The following is a 6000-nucleotide window of genomic DNA, read 5'->3' on the forward strand; positions in this document are numbered from 1 at the left end:
CTGTGGCTTCTTTGCATCATTCTCTCTCTTGAAAAAGCTTCTGTAGATTAATGAGTAAAAAATATATTTTGGCCCTAACTGGTTTGGCTCAGTGGATAGAGCGTCGGCCTGTGAACTAAAGAGTCCCAGGTTTGATTCCAGTCAAGGGCACGTACCTTGGTTGCAAGCACATACCCAGTAGGGAGTGTGCAGGAAGCAGCTGATTGATGTTTCTCTCTCATCGATGTTTCTAACTCTCTATTCCTCTCCCTTTCTCTCTGTAAAAAATCAATAAAAAATATATTATATTAAAATACATATAATTGTTCTCTGGAGACATATCTTATTTAAATAGACAAAACTATCAGAAAAAGGGGAAAATGAAGAAGAGTTTTCTGTCTATATTAAGACTAGAGGCCCAGTGCATGAAAATTCATGCACTGGGCAGGGGGGAGAAATCAGCCCAGCCTGTGCCCTCTTGCAGTATGGGAGCCCTTGGGTGATGTCCAACTGATGGCTTAGGCCCACTCCCCAGGGAGAGTCGGCCTAAGCTATCAGTCAGACAACCTTAGCACTACAGTGGAGGTGGGAGAGGCTCCCACCACTGCCGCTGCGCTTGCCAGCCATGAGCCTGGCTTCTGGCTGAGCAGCACTCCCCCTGTGGGAGCACACTGACCACCAGGGGACAATTCCTGCATTGAGCATCTGCCCCCTGGTGGTCAGTGCACATCATAGCGACCAGTTGTTCCGCCATTCAGTCAATTTGCATATTACCTTTTTATTATATAGGATTGATATTGAATAGCTTAGAAAAGAAGATGTTCTGATTTCTAAGAGGATTTTTGCTTGGTTAATATACCAATTTTTATGAGTGGACTTCGATGTATGAGATAAACAGAATGGAGATGAAGTGGAAATGATTATTTCTGGCTTGTCCAGAGTTTCAAGACCTGCTATAAAATCTAAAGTATTCTGAGTTCATGGCTTTTTCTTTTTTTCTCAGAGAATAAATAAGAGAAATGTTATTATAGAAATGCCCAAATGAGCCAAGTTAATACCCAAAGTTACATTCTCTAACAATGAAGTGTAAATAAATCTTAAAGTGATATGTGTGATTGATTCTAAGTTGATGTGTAATGTGTATTGTTGAATCTTCAGCAGTGGTCACAAGAGTTCTGGTCTACTAAGTGACTATGAATGGCACACAATTCTTAGTCATCTACGGAGAAGAGCGTGTGTGTGCGTAAAAGGGGGATGGGGGGGAGAGAGAATTGAAATTAGTTGTTTTGGTTAAAAGCTTTACTTAATATAAAAGAGTGAAACTATATTAAGTAAAAATGCTATAAATAAGTACAAACACATTTACTAAATGATGGATGTATTTTGTTTGTTTTTTTATCAATGAAAAAGAAAATAATTTTATCTTAGTCCTTAGACATATGGATTTTGATCAGTGGTACATTTCTAAATAATTTAAAGCTAAAAATAAAGAAAAGGGAAATTTGGGGTTGAAGAATCTATACTAATAAAAGGGTAATATGATAATTAGACCAGGTGGACCAGACATCCGACTTCCTTCTGGACAGTTAGGGGGCAGTTGGGTCGACCAGGTCGGCAGGGGACCAGTTAGGGGGAGACCAGGCTGGCAAGCAGAGGCCGTTAGGGGGCGACCAGGCAGGCAGGCAGGTGAGCGGTTAGGAGCCAGCAGTCCCAGATTGCGAGAGGGATGTCCCAGTTGGGTCCCGGATTGGAGAGGGTGCAGGCCGGGCTGAGGAACCCTCCCTCCCCCACCATGAACAAATTTCATGCACCAGGCCTCTAGTAATTTATAGAAGGCTTGATGGAAAGTGAACTATATTAACAAACAATGGGTTGAAAGAAGCTATAAAATATACCAAATTTTGACAGATCAGGTGTAATGAGCTTAGTCATAAAATAGAGAAGTGCTTATTAATCATTGTTTATACAATGTGACATAGGTGATATATAAAAAAATAAAATTAAAATTTGATTTACTTTCTCTTATATTGATAAACTGATTTTTGAATACACAGTCTGCTCTTAATTTGACAAAGAAAATATCAGCACCTTCAATATAGTTTTCTAGAATATAAAAGTTCCTTATATCACAAAATATTCCTTTTATCATGCTCATGAATCTTTTTTCTTCTTTGTGATCTACTTTTTACAAAAACTGGTATTACAAATATTTAGTTACTTGTGGCTGTTACTTTTTTATTTTTATTTACTCAAAAGGTACCTATGACTTTTGCTCATATTTTGCCTACTCTTACAATTCTTTCCTATATTGTTTTCTCTAAATTCAAGCCCCAGATTAAAAAACAAACTGTTATGTCTTTTTAACCTATCTTTTGGGTGTGCCATGTGGTTGCAGGACTGTACCATCTTCTTCACTATTAAAAGAAGGGATGCTAGAAATGGCAAGGCATATTTCTCACAGTTGTTATATAAATTAACCAAAGATAGCCCTTGTGTATTGGCCCCTTTGTTGTTTACTTCTTAAGTCAGGCTAGCACCATGAGCTCAGAAGCCTGCTGGCTCTAAACTCAAAATTGTTAGACATCCAATTATTTTAAACATGGCCCAAACAAGCATATTTAGAGACTGCCTGCTTTGCATATCCCACCAAACTACAAGTAACATCTGTTGTCATAGGTAAAGGTAACACAAATGCTGGGATTAAAAAGACTGCACACTATGGGTGTCCTTTGGGATTCTCTTAACCAGAGACTCCCCATCATGCTGCTGAATGACATCACCTAAATATGCAAGCCCATCTCTGACCCCACTCTCTCCTAATCTCTTCTCATTCTGGGTGGTGGCTCTATGCCATCATCTCTAGATCATTTGCTGTGAGGGACTTCCCATCTCATGAAAAGTTATCTATGTGATGCACAAATAAAGCTTGTTATGTGCTAGAGATACCTCCTAGCCATATCATTTCCTTGATTAGCCCAAAATCCTTGAACTTATTACAATGCCCCATGGTTTTATTTCATTCAGCATGATATTTATTAGCTGTCTTATTTATCAAAGTCCAAAATATGAAAGGAGGTGAGTGATCAAAGAAAAGTTCTGCATCCTTAACTTCAATATATAACAACTAAAACATCCTATATAATAAAAGGCGAATATGCAAATTGTCCCCTCAGGAGTTCAACCAGGAGTTTGATTGCTTGCTATGATGTGCGCTGACCACCAGGGGGCGGCGCGGAACATGGCGGGTGACCAGTGGTGGTGGCAGGGTGCTGAGGGAGCGAGAGAAGGAGGAGGTGGGGAGGCCAGGAGGTGGGGAACCTGATCAGCCCTGATTGCTGGCCAGGCCTAGGGACCCTACCCATGCACAGATTTCATGCACCAGGCCTCTAGTTATTAATATAAATGTACTGGAAGCATACTGGGGAAATTGTTGCAATGATGGCCAATTAATGACTCCTTATATCCCCATCTTTGCAATTTGATTTTATAGCTCCACCCATCAAGAGGTAGAGTCTATTTACCCACCTATATATCTGGGCTGGCTTTGTGAATTGGTTTGGCCAATAGAATCCTGTGGAAGTGACACTGTGACAATCCTTAGCATGTGCCAAGAGGCCTTACACAACACAGTTCCATCTCTTAGACCCCTACATCTACATGAGAACAAGCCAGCAACTTTCAAATGATAGGAGACCACATGGAAAAGAGACAAGTTGTTTGCAATTTAAGTGGGTTGTACCCAGTGAATGATATTAGCTGAGTCTGAACCAGATCATTAAAATTGTCACATGAGAATAATAATGGTTATTTTAAGCCACCAAATTTAGTAATGTTATTGGAGCAATGCATAACTGATACATGTACTTATGTTTATACCCAAAGACTAATAAACTGTCAAATTAATTTTTAGATTTTTTTATTTTAAAGGTAAATTATCTCTGTCAAGTAGTAACATTCATGACAAGTAGTTTATGAGATAAGTTTTTTTTGTTTTTTTAACTTGAGGTTTGTGAGTGTCCGCACTGTGGGTAATATGCTCTTATTTCAAGGTGCTCAATGACTAATACCTTGTGGATGGCTATGCATGTTCCCAGTAGAGGGCCCCATTCCTCTCTACTCTGATATTATTGGTTATAATATTAAATACACACTAAATGTATATTACACTATTCAGTCTTATCTTTAACAGGAAGTTTCTGCCTTTCTTACACTTGCTCAAAGCTCCTGATACAGGTTACAGTTCATAAATTATGTCTTCTATAATAGACAAAAACAATGGTAGCCTTTTTAAGAATGAACTTTTTTAACACCTTATAGTAGACGTAAAAGACATATGACCACAGGCTTCTTAATTTAAACTGATATTATAACCATGAACCTGCTGTAATTCTTTTTTTACAGAAATAGAAAACTTTATGTTTGCTTAATTCAAGGTCCAAGAAAAACATAATTAATTATCTAGAATTGCATAAACAGATTAAATTATGCTTAACATTAATTTTTAATTAATATGTGAGAAATATCTCCTTTTGTGAGAAACTATAAAGTTCATTTTTTTTTATTTTACTTGTATAAACTAAACTGAAACATCCTTTAAAGGGTATGAAAATGGTTTCAACTAACCACTCAGAACTTTAGGAAATAAATCCTAATAAAATTTTAATATCGATCAGAAGTTAATAAATTATCAAAAATAATTTTATAGAAATTAAAAGCATGTATTAATTTATGTTATCTACAAAACAATGTATCACAATAGTTAAGTGTATACAAAACACCTTATTGAATTTATTATATAAGTGTTTATTTACAAAGTTTTGATAAAAATTGATACTTTTTTTTCTAGCATATTATAATTGAAAAATCTAACCTATATTCATATTCCATACTAAAGATACTTTATTTAAAGACAAGTCATTTTACTAGATATGGTGGCTCCTATTAAGAAACAAAGACTCACTTATGTGAAAATGATGGCCACTAAGTTAACCAGCCTGGTTTCTCTTTTATTGATTAAGGGATTCTCACCTGATAGAATGTCAAACAAATAAGGAATATTAGAAAAGTTGAGGATGTTAAAAAGAGACAGAAGATGCTTACACTATAGGTAAAACTTGGAAGAGGAAAATAGAATGACTCCTAACTCCTAACCTCAATAGAAGAACTGACAAGGATAATAAAAATATTTCTGCTACATAAAATAATTTTAAATAAATATAACACTACAGAATTTGTCAATCTTCTAGACAGACGTTACTGATGCCTTCCCATCACATGATTCTCATTTTACTAGCCCTACAATGTGGACATTTTTATGTTTTAATCAATACCTCTTATTCCATTTTTGTTAACAAAACTGGTCCAATAAAACACCAAGTTAATGATATTGAGTCAAAAGTTGCTGAACCAACTTATTTAGTCAATATTGTGCCTTAGATTGTAACCTAGCCACAAGGTAGGGCTCAGAAAGCAAGCTCACAATCCATCTTCCCTCCCTCAAGAGTAAGTATGCACATACTACCTCAGAGTCAGGGGAAGAAAGGCATTTTTATTATGTGATAAACAAACACAGGAAACTAATTTTCAAAAGAATTAAACTTTCCAAAAAACCTGCATGTATAAAGAAATACTTTATAGTTTCATTTATAATGGGAGGAATATCTAAGTAAATAGTATTATATCCAATGAATAAATTAGTATGTGGTCATAAAAGTGACACTTACGTAGATTATGTAATAACTTGAGAAGTGCTTATGATTTTTAAATGATATTGAAAATGAAGATATCAAATTATATTCATTATGTGACTGCAGCATTATTTTTTAATGATACATATAAATAAGGCCAGAAAGAAACATGCCAAATATCATTAGTGACTATATTAATGCAGAACTTCTGAATCAAGGGTGGCATCAAAACCATCTGAGAAGATTTCCAAGGAACTCTTCCTCGGGACCTGCCCTCATAATATTCAAATTCTTTAAACCCACCAATGAAATAAATGCAAATCCCTAATTAAAT

This window comes from Plecotus auritus (assembly GCF_963455305.1).
Source record: "Plecotus auritus genome assembly, chromosome: 6".
Lineage (NCBI taxonomy): Eukaryota > Metazoa > Chordata > Mammalia > Chiroptera > Vespertilionidae > Plecotus > Plecotus auritus.